The following is a 15,245-nucleotide window of genomic DNA, read 5'->3' as shown; positions in this document are numbered from 1 at the left end:
CTTTTCCCTCTCTCCATTTCTCTCTCTTTTCTCTCTCTCCATTTCTCTCTTTTCTCTCTCTCCATTTCTCTCTCTTTTCCCTCTCTCCATTTCTCTCTCTTTTCCCTCTCTCCATTTCTCTCTTTTCTCTCTCTCCATTTCTCTCTCTTTTCCCTCTCTCCATTTCTCTCTCTTTTCCCTCTCTCCATTTCTCTCTCTTTCCCTCTCTCCCTCTCTCCATTTCCCTCTCTCCATTTCTCTCTTTTCCCTCTCTCCATTTCTCTCTTTTCCCTCTCTCCATTTCTCTCTTTTCTCTCTCTCCATTTCTCTCTCTCTTTTCCCCCTCTCCATTTCTCTCTCTTTTCCCCCTCTCAATTTCTCTCTTTTCTCTCTCTCCATTTCTCTCTCTCTTTTCCCCCTCTCCATTTCTCTCTTTTCTCTCTCTCCATTTCTCTCTTTTCCCCCTCTCAATTTCTCTCTTTTCCCTCTCTCCATTTCTCTCTCTTTTCCCCCTCTCCATTTCTCTCTTTTCTCTCTCTCCATTTCTCTCTCTCTTTTCCCTCTCTCCATTTCTCTCTTTTTCCCCCTCTCCATTTCTCTCTTTTCCCTCTCTCCATTTCTCTCTCTTTTCCCCCTCTCCATTTCTCTCTTTTCCTCTCTCCATTTCTCTCTTTCTCTCTCTCCATTTCTCTCTCTCTTTTCCCTCTCTCCATTTCTCTCTCTTTTCCCCCTCTCCATTTCTCTCTTTTCCCTCTCTCCATTTCTCTCTTTTCTCTCTCTCCATTTCTCTCTCTCTTTTCCCTCTCTCCATTTCTCTCTCTTTTCCCCCTCTCCATTTCTCTCTTTTCCCTCTCTCCATTTCTCTCTTTCCCCCTCTCCATTTCTCTCTTTTCCCTCTCTCCATTTCTCTCTTTTCTCTCTCTCCATTTCTCTCTCTTTTCCCTCTCTCCATTTCTCTCTCTTTTCCATTTCTCCATTTCTCTCTTTTCCCTCTCTCCATTTCTCTCTCTTTTCCCCCTCTCCATTTCTCTCTTTTCCCTCTCTCCATTTCTTTCTCTCTTTTCCCTCTCTCCATTTCTCTCTTTTCCCTCTCTCCATTTCTCTCTCTCTTTTCCCCCTCTCCATTTCTCTCTTTTCTCTCTCTCCATTTCTCTCTCTCTTTTCCCTCTCTCCATTTCTCTCTCTTTTCCCCCTCTCCATTTCTCCATTTCTCTCTCTTTTCCCCCTCTCCATTTCTCTCTCTTTTCCCTCTCTCCATTTCTCTCTCTTTCCCTCTCTCCATTTCTCTCTTTCCCTCTCTCCATTTCTCTCTTTCCCTCTCTCCATTTCTCTCTCTTCCCTCTCTCCATTTCTCTCTTTCCCTCTCTCCATTTCCCTCCCCTCCTTTACAGGGTCGGAGCGTTGATGATAACAGTGGCTGGTCTGAAGCTGCTTCGTTCGTCCTACAGCAGCCCCACCTACCAGTACATCACAGTACTCTTCACCGTCCTCTTCTTCACCTTCGACTACCGCAACCTATCAGAGACCCTGCTGCTAGACCTCTTCCTCATGTCCATCGTTTTCAGCAAGGTGAGTGGAACTAAGGGAGCTGATACCTGGGAGATGTTTTATCAGGGCAAGTAGAGCTGACCCCATTTCGTCGACTGGTCGATTTTGTTTGGTCGACCAAGATTTAGACTGCTGGTCGACTGAGATTGTTTTAGTCGAGCAGTGGTTAATGTTTACAACAACAACGATGGTACAGCAGACATGTCTGATTCACGCCTGTCTGAGTGGACTAATCCATTATAGAGGCCTGTCTGAGTGGACTAATCTATTGTGTAGGTCTGTCTGAGTGGACTAATCCATTGTAGAGGCCTGTCTGAGTGGACTAATCCATTATAGAGGCCTGGCTCAGTGGACTAATCCATTATAGAGGTCTGTCTCTGTGGACTAATCCATTATAGAGGCCTGTCTCAGTGGACTAATCCATTGTAGAGGCCTGTCTGAGTGGACTAATCTATTGTGTAGGTCTGTCTGAGTGGACTAATCCATTGTAGAGGCCTGTCTGAGTGGACTAATCTATTGTGTAGGTCTGTCTGAGTGGACTAATCTATTGTGTAGGTCTGTCTGAGTGGACTAATCCATTGTAGAGGCCTGTCTCAGTGGACTAATCCATTATAGAGGCCTGTCTGAGTGGACTAATCCATTGTGTAGGTCTGTCTCAGTGGACTAATCCATTGTGGAGGCCTGTCTCAGTGGACTAATCCATTGTAGAGGCCTGTCTCAGTGGACTAATCCATTGTAGAGGCCTGTCTGAGTGGACTAATCCATTGTGAGGCCTGTCTCAGTGGACTAATCCATTGTGGAGGCCTGTCTCAGTGGACTAATCCATTGTAGAGGCCTGTCTCAGTGGACTAATCCATTGTAGAGGCCTGTCTCAGTGGACTAATCCATTGTAGAGGCCTGTCTCAGTGGACTAATCCATTGTAGAGGCCTGTCTGAGTGGACTAATCTATTGTAGAGGCCTGTCTCAGTGGACTAATCCATTGTAGAGGCCTGTCTGAGTGGACTAATCCATTGTGGAGGCCTGTCTGAGTGGACTAAACCATTGTGGAGGCCTGTCTCAGTGACACTCAATCCATTGTAAATTTACTGTCTACCATGGATTAATCCATCTAATCTACAATGGAGTGTTTGGTTAAACCATTTGGAGGCTGTTAATTCATTCAGTAATCCATTGTAGAGGGACACGTGTCTACAGTGGACTAAACCTTGTGGAGGCCTGTCTGAGTGGACTAATCCATGTGAGGAAATGTCTCAGTGGACTTCATCCATTTGGATTCTGTCTGTCTTTTTTAGTTTTGGAGGCCTCCTGTCAATCTTGAGTGGACTAACCATTGTGGAGGACTGTCTGCCTGTGGACTGGTCTGCCTGTGTCGGGGACTGGGTCTCCAGTGGACCCATTGTGTCGGGGATGACACATCCTGTGTCACCAGCTGTCTGCTGTTACTGTCTAATCCAATGTTTGGGATGGTCTGCCTGTGTCGGGGACTGGTCTGCCTGTGTCGGGGACTGGTCTGCCTGTGTAGGGGACTGGTCTGCCTGTGTCGGGGACTGGTCTGCCTGTGTCGGGGACTGGTCTGCCTGTGTCGGGGACTGGTCTGCCTGGTCGTCGGGGGACTGGTCTGCCTGTGTCGGGGACTGGTCTGCCTGTGGTCTGGACTGGTCTGCCTGTGTCGGGGACTGGTCTGCCTGTGTCGGGGACTGGTCTGCCTGTGGTCTGCCTGTCGGGGACTGGTCTGCCTGTGTCGGGGACTGGTCTGCCTGTGTGGTCTGCCTGTGTCGGGGACTGGTCTGCCTGCTGCTGTGTCTGCCTGGGACTGGGACTGGTCTGCCTGTGTCGGGGACTGGTCTGCCTGTGGTCTGCCTGTGGACTGGTCTGCCTGTGTCGGGGACTGGTCTGCCTGCGTCGGGGACTGGTCTGCCTGTGTCGGGACTGGTCTGCCTGGGACTGGTCGGGGACTGGTCTGCCTGGTCTGCCTGCGGGGACTGGTCTGCCTGTGGTCGGGGACTGGTCTGCCTGTGTCGGGGACTGGTCTGCCTGTGTCGGGGACTGGTCTGCCTGTGTCGGGGACTGGTCTGCCTGGGACTGGTCTGCCTGTGTCGGGGACTGGTCTGCCTGTGTCGGGGACTGGTCTGCCTGGGACTGGTCTGCCTGTGTCGGGGACTGGTCTGCCTGTGTCGGGGACTGGTCTGCCTGTGTCGGGGACTGGTCTGCCTGTGTAGGGGACTGGTCTGCCTGTGTCGGGGACTGGTCTGCCTGTGTCGGGGACTGGTCTGCCTGTGTCGGGGACTGGTCTGCCTGTGTCGGGGACTGGTCTGCCTGTGTCGGGGACTGGTCTGCCTGTGTCGGGGACTGGTCTGCCTGTGGTCTGCCTGTGTCGGGGACTGGTCTGCCTGTGGGGACTGGTCTGCCTCTCTGCCTGCGTCGGGGCCTGCGTCGGGGACTGGTCTGCCTGGGACTGGTCTGGGACTGGTCTGCCTGTGTCTGGGGACTGGTCTGCCTGGGACTGGTCTGGGGACTGGTCTGCCTGTGTCTGGTCTGCCTGCGTCGGGGACTGGTCTGCCTGCCTGCCTGTGACTGGTCTGCCTGTCTGTCGGGGGACTGGTCTGCCTGTGTCTGGTCTGCCTGGGACTGGTCTGCCTGCGTCTGGGGACTGGTCTGCCTGCGTCGGGGACTGGTCTGCCGTGCGTCTGGGACTGGTCTGCCTGCGTCGGGGACTGGTCTGCCTGCTGTCTGGGGACTGGTCTGCCTGCGTAGGGGACTGGTCTGCCTGCGTCGGGGACTGGTCTGCCTGTGTCGGGGACTGGGGACTGGTCTGCCTGTGTCGGGGACTGGTCTGCCTGTGTCGGGGACTGGTCTGCCTGTGTCGGGGACTGGTCTGCCTGTCTGTAGGGGACTGGTCTGCCTGTGTCTGGGGACTGGTCTGCCTGTGTCTGGGGACTGGTCTGCCTGTGTCGGGGACTGGTCTGCCTGTGTCGGGGACTGGTCTGCCTGTGTCGGGGACTGGTCTGCCTGTGTCGGGGACTGGTCTGCCTGTGTAGGGGACTGGTCTGCCTGTGTCGGGGACTGGTCTGCCTGTGTCGGGGACTGGTCTGCCTGTGTCGGGGACTGGTCTGCCTGTGTAGGGGACTGGTCTGCCTGTGTAGGGGACTGGTCTGCCTGGGACTGGTCTGCCTGTGTAGGGGACTGGTCTGCCTGGGACTGGTCTGCCTGTGTCGGGGACTGGTCTGCCTGTGTCGGGGACTGGTCTGCCTGTGTAGGGGACTGGTCTACCAGGCCTGTGTGCAAATGGAGACCTATAAATGTGCCCATTTGGGGATCTGATAGTATTTCTGATTGTCTTAACTCATCACTGTGGAACTTCTCAAAGTCAGATTTTCTTCGCCTCAAACAGCAAGTAAACAAAGTGTGTTTTTTTTTACATCCATTGAGAGTGACAATAGTTCCTCCAACGTGGCCTATTTGAAAAACCATCTCCAGCTCTCTCCATTTCGATAACCACTCAGCATGAAAGGGGGGAAATGATGTCATGCTCTGAAACGTCATGAAATAGGCCTACCTGATTACTTCTTATTCTTTGGTCGAATAGCCTACAGCCGTGTCTGTCTGTCTGTCCAGAGCTCACTGGCCCAAATAGCCTACAGCCGTGTCTGTCTGTCTGTCTGTCCAGAGCTCACTGGCCCAAATAGCCTACAGCCGTGTCTGTCTGGCCCAGGAAACTCTTGAGGGCCCAGAACATTTGATACAATGTTTCCAGTTTTCTAGCATGAGCTTTGGCTGGACTAAGTTGATAGTTGATACAATGTTTCTAGTTCCTTCCAGACAGGCCATACATTTGATACAATGTTTCCAGTTTTCTAGCATGAGCTTTGGCTGGACTAAGTTGATAGTTGATACAATGTTTCCAGTTTTCTAGCATGAGCTTTGGCTGGACTAAGTTGATAGTTGATACAATGTTTCCAGTTTTCTAGCATGAGCTTTGGCTGGACTAAGTTGATAGTTGATACAATGTTTCCAGTTTTCTAGCATGAGCTTTGGCTGGAATAAGTTGATAGTTGATACAATGTTTCCAGTTTTCTAGCATGAGCTTTGGCTGGACTATGTTGATAGTTGATACAATGTTTCCAGTTTTCTAGCATGAGCTTTGGCTGGACTAAGTTGATAGTTGATACAATGTTTCCAGTTTTCTAGCATGAGCTTTGGCTGGACTAAGTTGATAGTTGATACAATGTTTCCAGTTTTCAGTTCCACGGAAAAAAAAATCATTACTGACACGCAGATCAGTAGAGATGGTAGGATGACTTGGCACTCCAAATGGAACAGCAGAAATGGTAGGATGACTTGGCACTCCAAATGGAACAGCAGAAATGGTAGGATGACTTGGCACTCCAAATGGAACAGCAGAAATGGTAGGATGACTTGGCACTCCAAATGGAACAGTAGAAATGGTAGGATGACTTGGCACTCCAAATGGAACAGTAGAAATGGTAGGATGACTTGGCACTCCAAATGGAACAGTAGAAATGGTAGGATGACTTGGCACTCCAAATGGAACAGTAGAAATGGTAGGATGACTTGGCACTCCAAATGGAACAGTAGAGATGGTAGGATGACTTGGCACTCCAAATGGAACAGTAGAAATGGTAGGATGACTTGGCACTCCAAATGGAACAGTAGAAATGGTAGGATGACTTGGCACTCCAAATGGAACAGTAGAAATGGTAGGATGACTTGGCACTCCAAATGGAACAGTAGAAATGGTAGGATGACTTGGCACTCCAAATGGATCAGTAGAAACGGTAGGATGACTTGGCACTCCAAATGGAACAGTAGAAACGGTAGGATGACATGGCACTCCAAATGGAACAGTAGAAATGGTAGGATGACTTGGCACTCCAAATGGAACAGTAGAGATGGTAGGATGACTTGGCACTCCAAATGGAAAAGTAGAAGTGGTAGGATGACTTGGCACTCCAAATGGAACAGTAGAAATGGTAGGATGACTTGGCACTCCAAATGGAACAGTAGAGGTGGTAGGATGACTTGGCACTCCAAATGGAAAAGGTTGGCAGAATCTGCGAAGGCCTGCAGCAGCAGGAGGAAGAGGAGGGAACAGGGTTTATTTTAATTTTGTTAGACTTGTTTTTGTTTTTTTTCTGCTCAGGGTATATTGATCTCTGGCTCACTCTTTAGTAATTTCTGTGTCTTCATTTTTATCTCAGTGCTTAAAGCATCAGACAAGCTCAGTGGCCATAGATATATATATATATATATAGATATATATATAGATATATATATCTATCTATCTATCTATCGATCGTAACTGAACAGCCCAGCAGAATATATATATTCAGTTACGCTGGTTCAGTACCACTGGTCCAGTGTGGTTCAGTACCACTGGTCCAGTGTGGTTCAGTACCACTGGTCCAGTGTGGTTCAGTACCACTGGTCCAGTGTGGTTCAGTACCACTGGTCCAGTGTGGTTCAGTACCACTGGTCCAGTGTGGTTCAGTACCGCAGAGACGAGCATTACTGCAGGTTACTGGGTGGAGACCAGCATTACTGCAGGAAACTGGGTAGAGACCAGCATTACTGCAGGAAACTGGGTAGAGACCAGCATTACTGCAGGAAACTGGGCAGAGACCAGCATTACTGCAGGAAACTGGGCGGAGACCAGCATTACGGCAGGAAACTGGGCGGAGACCAGCATTACGGCAGGAAACTGGGCGGAGACCAGCATTACGGCAGGAAACTGGGCGGAGACCAGCATTACGGCAGGAAACTGGGCGGAGACCAGCATTACGGCAGGAAACTGGGCGGAGACCAGCATTACGGCAGGAAACTGGGCGGAGACCAGCATTACGGCAGGAAACTGGGCGGAGACCAGCATTACGGCAGGAAACTGGGCGGAGACCAGCATTACGGCAGGAAACTGGGCAGAGACCAGCATTACGGCAGGAAACTGGGCAGAGACCAGCATTACGGCAGGAAACTGGGCAGAGACCAGCATTACGGCAGGAAACTGGGCAGAGACCAGCATTACGGCAGGAAACTGGGCAGAGACCAGCATTACGGCAGGAAACTGGGCAGAGACCAGCATTACGGCAGGAAACTGGGCAGAGACCAGCATTACGGCAGGAAACTGGGCAGAGACCAGCATTACGGCAGGAAACTGGGCAGAGACCAGCATTACGGCAGGAAACTGGGCAGAGACCAGCATTACGGCAGGAAACTGGGCAGAGACCAGCATTACTGCAGGAAACTGGGCAGAGACCAGCATTACGGCAGGAAACTGGGCAGAGACCAGCATTACGGCAGGAAACTGTGCAGAGACCAGCATTACGGCAGGAAACTGGGCAGAGACCAGCATTACGGCAGGAAACTGGGCAGAGACCAGCATTACGGCAGGAAACTGGGCAGAGACCAGCATTACGGCAGGAAACTGGGCAGAGACCAGCATTACGGCAGGTAACTGGGTGGAGCTAGTCGGAGGGTGAGTTAACGAGGAAAGTTCGACGGAAACGTCTTGCCAGAATGAAACACAGCCCTGTTCTTTAAGATATAATATAAGCATTAAAATATAGAAAAATCTTACCAGAGTGTGTTTCCGACCTCTTCTTACCCACATAGGAAAATAAGATGACTGGCTAAATATGGCGCATTTACAGAAATGTTGATCAATGTGTATTTTCACGTTAAATACAGTGAGGGGAGAAAAATATTTGATCCCCTGCTGATTTTGTACGTTTGCCCACTGACAAAGAAATGATCAGTCTATCATTTTAATGGTAGGTTGACGTACAAAATCCGCAAGGGGATCAAATACTCTGTGTCGTACCTATAAAGTTAACTCTCATAACAATAACTCCTCTCTCCTGTTGTGTAGCTCTGGGAGCTGTTCTACAAGCTGTGTTTCATCTATACCTACATCGCTCCCTGGCAGATCACCTGGGGCTCGGCCTTTCACGCCTTCGCTCAGCCCTTCGCTGTGCCTCGTATCCTTTTTGTTTTCACCGTGGTCAGATGAACCTCCCACGTGATCTCTACTGTCAAGACTATTCACTCACGTCTGAATGGACAACCTGGTTTTTTTACAGGTTTCTCCCCCTTTTCCACAGAACAGCTACAAATCTATAAATCATTTGAGAATAGATACCCACACACACTGTTGAATAACCTTATTTTTCATGTTGATCATGTCCTGAATATAGTATAGATGTTAATTTAGCTGAGAGTAGGACTTGATGCATCTCGGATTTATCTTTGTGAGGTGTGTAAATCTCCTTGACTCCCCACTCTCTCCCAGACTCCGCCATGCTGTTTGTTCAGGCTGTAGTGTCAGCTGGCCTCTCCACTCCTCTCAACCCTTTCCTGGGCAGCGCCATCTTCATCACCTCCTACGTCAGACCTGTCAAGTTCTGGGAGAGAGACTACAAGTAATGATCTCTCTGATACTAGTCTGTCACTGTCTGTCTGTCTAGCTGTTTTTCTATTCCTCTCTCTGTCTGTCTCTCTGTCGTTCTCTCTCTCTCTCGCTCTCTCTGTCGTTCTCTCTCTCGCTCTCTCTGTCGTTCTCTCTCGCTCTCTCTGTCATTCTCTCTCTCTCTCGCTCTCTCTGTCGTTCTCTCTCTCTCTCTCGCTCTCTCTGTCGTTCTCTCTCTCTCTCGCTCTCTGTCGTTCTCTCTCTCTCTCGCTCTCTCTGTCGTTCTCTCTCTCTGTCGTTCTCTCTCTCTGTCGCTCTCTCTCTCTGTCGCTCTCTCTCTGTCGCTCTCTCTCTGTCGTTCTCTCGCTCTCTCTCTGTCGCTCTCTCTCTGTCGCTCTCTCTCTGTCGCTCTCTCTCTGTCGCTCTCTCTCTGTCGCTCTCTCTGTCGCTCTCTCGTTCTCTCTCTCTGTCGTTCTCTCTCTCTGTCGTTCTCTCGCTCTGTCGCTCTCTCTCTGTCGCTCTCTCTCTGTCGCTCTCTCTCTGTCGCTCTCTCTCTGTCGCTCTCTCTCTGTCGCGCTCTCTCTCTGTCGCGCTCGCTCTGTCGCTCTCTCTGTCGCGCTCTCTCTGTCGCTCTCTCTGTCGCTCTCTCTCTGTCGCTCTCTCGTTCTCTCTCTGTCGTTCTCTCTCTCTGTCGTTCTCTCGCTCTGTCGCGCTCTCTCTCTGTCGCTCTCTCTCTGTCGCTCTCTCTGTCGCTCTCTCTCTGTCGCTCTCTCTCTGTCGCTCTCTCTCTGTCGCGCTCTCTCTGTCGCGCTCGCTCTGTCGCTGTCTGTCTGTCTCTCTGTCGCTCTCTCTGTCGCTCATTTTGTCTCTCTCTCTCTCTGTCTCTCTCTCTCGTTCTCTCTGTCTGTCGCGCTCTCGCTCTGTCGCGCTCTGTCGCGCTCTCTGTCTGCGCGCTCTCTCTCTGTCGCGCTCTCTGTCACCCTCTGTCGCTTCTCTGTCGAAACCCTGTCGCTCTCTCTGTCGCTCTCTCTGTCTGCTCTTACTCTCTGTCACATCTCTAGTCATCTCTCTCTCTTTGTCTCTCTCTTGTCTCAGAGGCTCTTTGTCTTCTCTCATCTTTGTCTCTGTCTGTCTGTCTCTGAGACAACCTGTCTATCACAGTAGTTGGTATTCAGATGTGTGTTGGTAATCACATATGTGTGTTGGTAGTAGTTAATTTCTGTTGATCTGTTCTCTATTGCAGCACTAAGAGAGTGGATCAAACACACGACTATCAACTGGACAGAAACCCAGGTAGTGGAATCTGTTCAGATTTACATCACATGTTAGTCATTTATCAGACTCTCTTATCCAGAGGCACTTACACTTCATTCATCTTCAGATAGCTAGGTGAGACAATCACATATCACAGTAGTTAGTATATTCAGATAGCTAGGTGAGACAACCACATATCACAGTAGTTAGTATATTCAGATAGCTAGGTGGGACAACCACATATCACAGTAGTTAGTATATTCAGATAGCTAGGTGGGACAACCACATATCACAGTAGTTAGTATATTCAGATAGCTAGGTGGGACAACCACATATCACAGTAGTTAGTATATTCAGATAGCTAGGTGGGACAACCACATATCACAGTAGTTAGTATATTCAGATAGCTAGGTGGGACAACCACATATCACAGTAGTTAGTATATTCAGATAGCTAGGTGAGACAACCACATATCACAGTAGTTAGTATATTCAGATAGCTAGGTGGGACAACCACATATCACAGTAGTTAGTATATTCATCTTCAGATAGCTAGGTGGTCAGTTTTAGTCAGCCCATGTTCTTCAAAAAGTGGCCATCAACAATGTCAGTGCTGGTAGGAAAAGACAAGTGGGAGTGTTCAGATTTCACTTTTAATTTCATAAAACGATCATTTAAATTTGATCTTCTCGTCTAATCTAACAACTGGTATTACTCTAATCTCTGATATATTACTCAGATCTAATACTCTAATCTAAATCTCTAATCTATTATCTAATACTCTAATCTAAATCTCTAATCTATTCTCTAATCTCCAATCTATTCTCTAATCTATTCTCTATTCTCTAATCTATTCTCTAATCTCTAATCTATTCTCTAATCTCTAATCTATTCTCTAATCTCTAATCTATTCTCTAATCTCTAATACTTTTATCTAAATCTCTAATCTATTATTCTAATCTCTAATATAATTTTCTAATCTATTTCTCTGATTTATAATCTAAATCTATAATCTCTAATATAATACTCTAAACTCCAATCTAATACTCTAATATATATATATAATACTCTAAACTCAATCTAATATATATAATTCTATATACTCTAAATAATCTAATATAATACTCTAAACTAATCTAATACTCTAATATATATAATTCTCTAATCTAGAGTATTACCAAAAGTTCTCCTATCAGCAGTAGCTGATTTTCTCACCTTCAGTTTGCTTCACGATTCATATATTTTGGTTGAAAAAAAAAAGAGTTTGTAGAAACAGTTAGCAAATTATTTTTTCACCCCCATCTTGTTTGAAGTTAATTTCTCCTTTCCTCCATCAGGTTCTGACGACAACAACCTGAATTCCATATTCTATGAGCACCTGACGCGCTCCCTGCAACATAGCCTCTGTGGAGACCTGCTGCTGGGCCGCTGGGGGAACTACACCACAGGAGACTGCTTCATCCTGGCTTCTGACTACCTCAACGCCCTGGTTCACCTGGTGGAGATCGGCAATGGACTGGTCACCTTCCAGCTCCGAGGACTGGAGTTCAGAGGTCGGGAGGGATGGAGGTCGGGAGGGATGGAGGTCGGGAGGGATGGAGGTCGGGAGGGATGGAGGTCGGGAGGGATGGAGGTCGGGAGGGATGGAGGTCGGGAGGGATGGAGGTCGGGAGGGATGGAGGTCGGGAGGGATGGAGGTCGGGAGGGAGGGAGGGAGGTCGGGAGGGAGGGAGGGAGGGAGGTCGGTCGGTCGGGAGGGAGTCAAAACAAAATAAACTCAACTTGCTAGCTAAATAGCTCTCCTTCCTCCTGAAGGGCGCCCTCGTTCCCTACTCGCCACGTTTAAAAGCATTTGATTGGTGTAGGCCTCGGAGTTCCCACGGTCAAGGAAGTGAATACAGAAGAAAGGACAGATTTATTTCTGACGCAGAGTCTCGGTCTTGTAGAAGAAATAAGGCAATAAAGACAGGGTGCTGTGGGAGTGGCTACACTTTCTATCGCGATGTGAAGCGGGTTTCTTACAATTCTCTCGGGGCCTGATTTTGACTTGATATGAAACGAGTACAATTCTGCCTGGTTTATTCAATCGTTGGTTGATTGTCAACGGGCGACTTGAGTTCATCCCGCAGATCTCCAGTCAGAATAACGGCCTTTTACGTTTAAATCATAGTGTTCACGAGGTTTTTCTGAAGCTGTCCTGTCATTGTTCGGTTATAGAGTTTATGAAGCATTATAGCATGTTTCTGAAGCTGTCCTGTCATTGTTCGGTAATAGAGTTTATGAATCATTATAGCATGTTTCTGAAGCTGTCCTGTCATTGTTCGGTCATAGAGTTTATGAAGCAGTATAGCATGTTTCTGAAGCTGTCCTGTCATTGTTCGGTCATAGAGTTTATGAAGCAGTATAGCATGTTTCTGAAGCTGTCCTGTCCCCCCTCCCAGGTACGTACTGCCAGCAGAGGGAGGTGGAGGCCATCACGGAGGGGGTGGAGGAGGACGAGAGCTGCTGCTGCTGTGAGCCAGGTCACCTGCCACATGTCCTTTCCTTCAACGCGGCCTTCGGACAGCGCTGGCTGGCCTGGGAGGTGCTGGTCACCAAGTACGTCCTGGAGGGCTACAGCATCACGGACAACAGCGCTGCCTCCATGCTCCAGGTGTTTGACCTTCGACGTATCCTGACTACTTACTACGTCAAGGTGAGTGGGAGGCCCGGCTGTTAGTCTGCTGTTTGCAGCTATTCTACACTGGCGTAGCAGGTTAACCGGAGAGGTTATCGGTTCGAATCTGGTGTTATTATGCAATCTCCTACTGCCCATGAGAAAGGTACTAAACTCCTAAACTTGTTCTCTCCCCCTACTTCCTCTCCCCCGACTTCCTCAACGTCCTCTCCCCCGACTTCCTCAACGTCCTCTCCCCCGACTTCCTCAACGTCCTCTCCCCCGACTTCTTCAACGTCCTCTCCCCCGACTTCCTCAACGTCCTCTCCCCCGACTTCCTCAACTTCCTCTCCACCGACTTCCTCAACTTCCTCTCCACCGACTTCCTCAACTTCCTCTCCACCGACTTCCTCAACTTCCTCTCCCCCGACTTCCTCAACTTCCTCTCCCCCGACTTCCTCAACTTCCTCTCCCCCGACTTCCTCAACTTCCTCTCCCCGACTTCCTCAACTTCCTCTCCCCCGACTTCCTCAACTTCCTCTCCCCCGACTTCCTCAACTTCCTCTCCCCCGACTTCCTCAACGTCCTCTCCCCGACTTCCTCAACGTCCTCTCCCCCGACTTCCTCAACGTCCTCTCCCCCGACTTCCTCAACGTCCTCTCCCCCGACTTCCTCAACGTCCTCTCCCCCGACTTCCTCAACGTCCTCTCCCCCGACTTCCTCAACTTCCTCTTCCACCTACTTTACCTCTCCTTACTTACTCTCCCCCTTACTTCCTCCCTCTCCCCTTTACTTCCTCCCTCTCCCCCTTACTTCCTCCCTCTCCCCTTACTTCCTCCCTCTCCCCCTTACTTCCTCCCTCTCCCCCTTACTTCCTCCCTCTCTCCCTACTTCCTCTCTCCAGGGGATCATATACTACGTAATAGCCTCTACCAAGCTGGAGGAGTGGCTGGCCAATGAGACGATGAGGAGGGGCTGAAGGCCTGTGGAGAGAGGAACTACGTGGACCTGGACCCGACCTTTAACCCCAACATAGACCAAGACTATGACCACCGGCTGGCTGGCATCTCCAGGGACTCCTTCTGCCAGGTCTACTTGGGCTGGATCCAGTATTGTAACTCTCGGCGGGCCAAGGTACGAACCGGCACTTCATTCAGAAATATTTCTACACATTCTCAAAATGTACTACTATAAATATGTCTTTGAGCACAAAAAAAACACACTTCTCCTTCAGGCAATATGTTTTTTTTGTGGTGAGAAAATTGAATCACAGTTTAGACATCTGAAGAAGATAAAAAAGATTAAACAACTTCTAACATCTCTCCTCTCTAATCTAACCAATCCCTCCTCTCTAAATGAATCCATCCCTCCTCTCTAATCTAACCAATCCCTCCTCTCTAAATGAATCCATCCCTCCTCTCTAAATGAATCCATCCCTCCTCTCTAATCTAACCATCCCTCCTCTCTAATCTAACCATCCCTCCTCTCTAATCTAACCATCCCTCCTCTCTAATCTAACCATCCCTCCTCTCTAAATGAATCCATCCCTCCTCTCTTAATGAATCCATCCCTCCTCTCTAATCTAACCTTCCCTCCTCTCTAATCTAACCATCCCTCCTCTCTAATCTAACCATCCCTCCTCTCTAATCTAACCATCCCTCCTCTCTAAATTAATCCATCCCTCCTCTCTAATCTAACCATCCCTCCTTTCTAAATTAATCCATCCCTCCTCTCTAAATTAATCCATCCCTCTTCTCTAATTTAACCATCCCTCTCTAAATTAATCCATCCCTCCTCTCTAAATTAATTCATCCCTCTCTAATCTAACATCCCTCCTCTCTAAATTAATCCATCCATCCCTCCTCTCTAAACTAACCATCCATCCCTCCTCTCTAAACTAACCATCCATCCCTCCTCTCTAAACTAACCATCCATCCCTCCTCTCTAAACTAACCATCCCTCCTCTCTAAACTAACCATCCCTCCTCTCTAAACTAACCATCCCTCCTCTCTAAACTAACCATCCCTCCTCTCTAAATTAATCCACCCCTCCTCTCTAATCTAACCATCCCTCCTCTCTAATCTAACCATCCCTCCTCTCTAAATTAATCCATCCCTCCTCTCTAATCTAACCATCCCTCCTCTCTAATCTAACCATCCCTCATCTCTAAATTTAACCATCCCTCTCTAAATTAAACCATCCCTCCTCTCTAAATTAATCCATCCCTCCTCTCTAAATTAATTCATCCCTCTCTAATCCAACCATCCCTCCTCTCTAAATTAATTCATCCCTCTCTAATCTAACCATCCCTCCTCTCTAAACTAACCATCCCTCCTCTCTAAACTAACCATCCCTCCTCTCTAAACTAACCATCCCTCCTCTCTAAAT

At 48.7% G+C, this 15,245-nt stretch overlaps 1 pseudogene; it reads left to right on the top strand.

Annotated features, from left to right (window-relative positions):
- Positions 1-15,245, top strand: part of LOC135532470 (pecanex-like protein 1) — a 79,482-nt pseudogene that overhangs the window by 47,184 nt on the left and 17,053 nt on the right.

The sequence above is a fragment of the Oncorhynchus masou genome, unplaced genomic scaffold (genome assembly GCF_036934945.1).
Source record: "Oncorhynchus masou masou isolate Uvic2021 unplaced genomic scaffold, UVic_Omas_1.1 unplaced_scaffold_1871, whole genome shotgun sequence".
NCBI lineage: Eukaryota > Metazoa > Chordata > Actinopteri > Salmoniformes > Salmonidae > Oncorhynchus > Oncorhynchus masou.
Note: the sequence above shows the minus strand (reverse complement) of the source record. Positions and strands in the feature narration are given on the sequence as shown.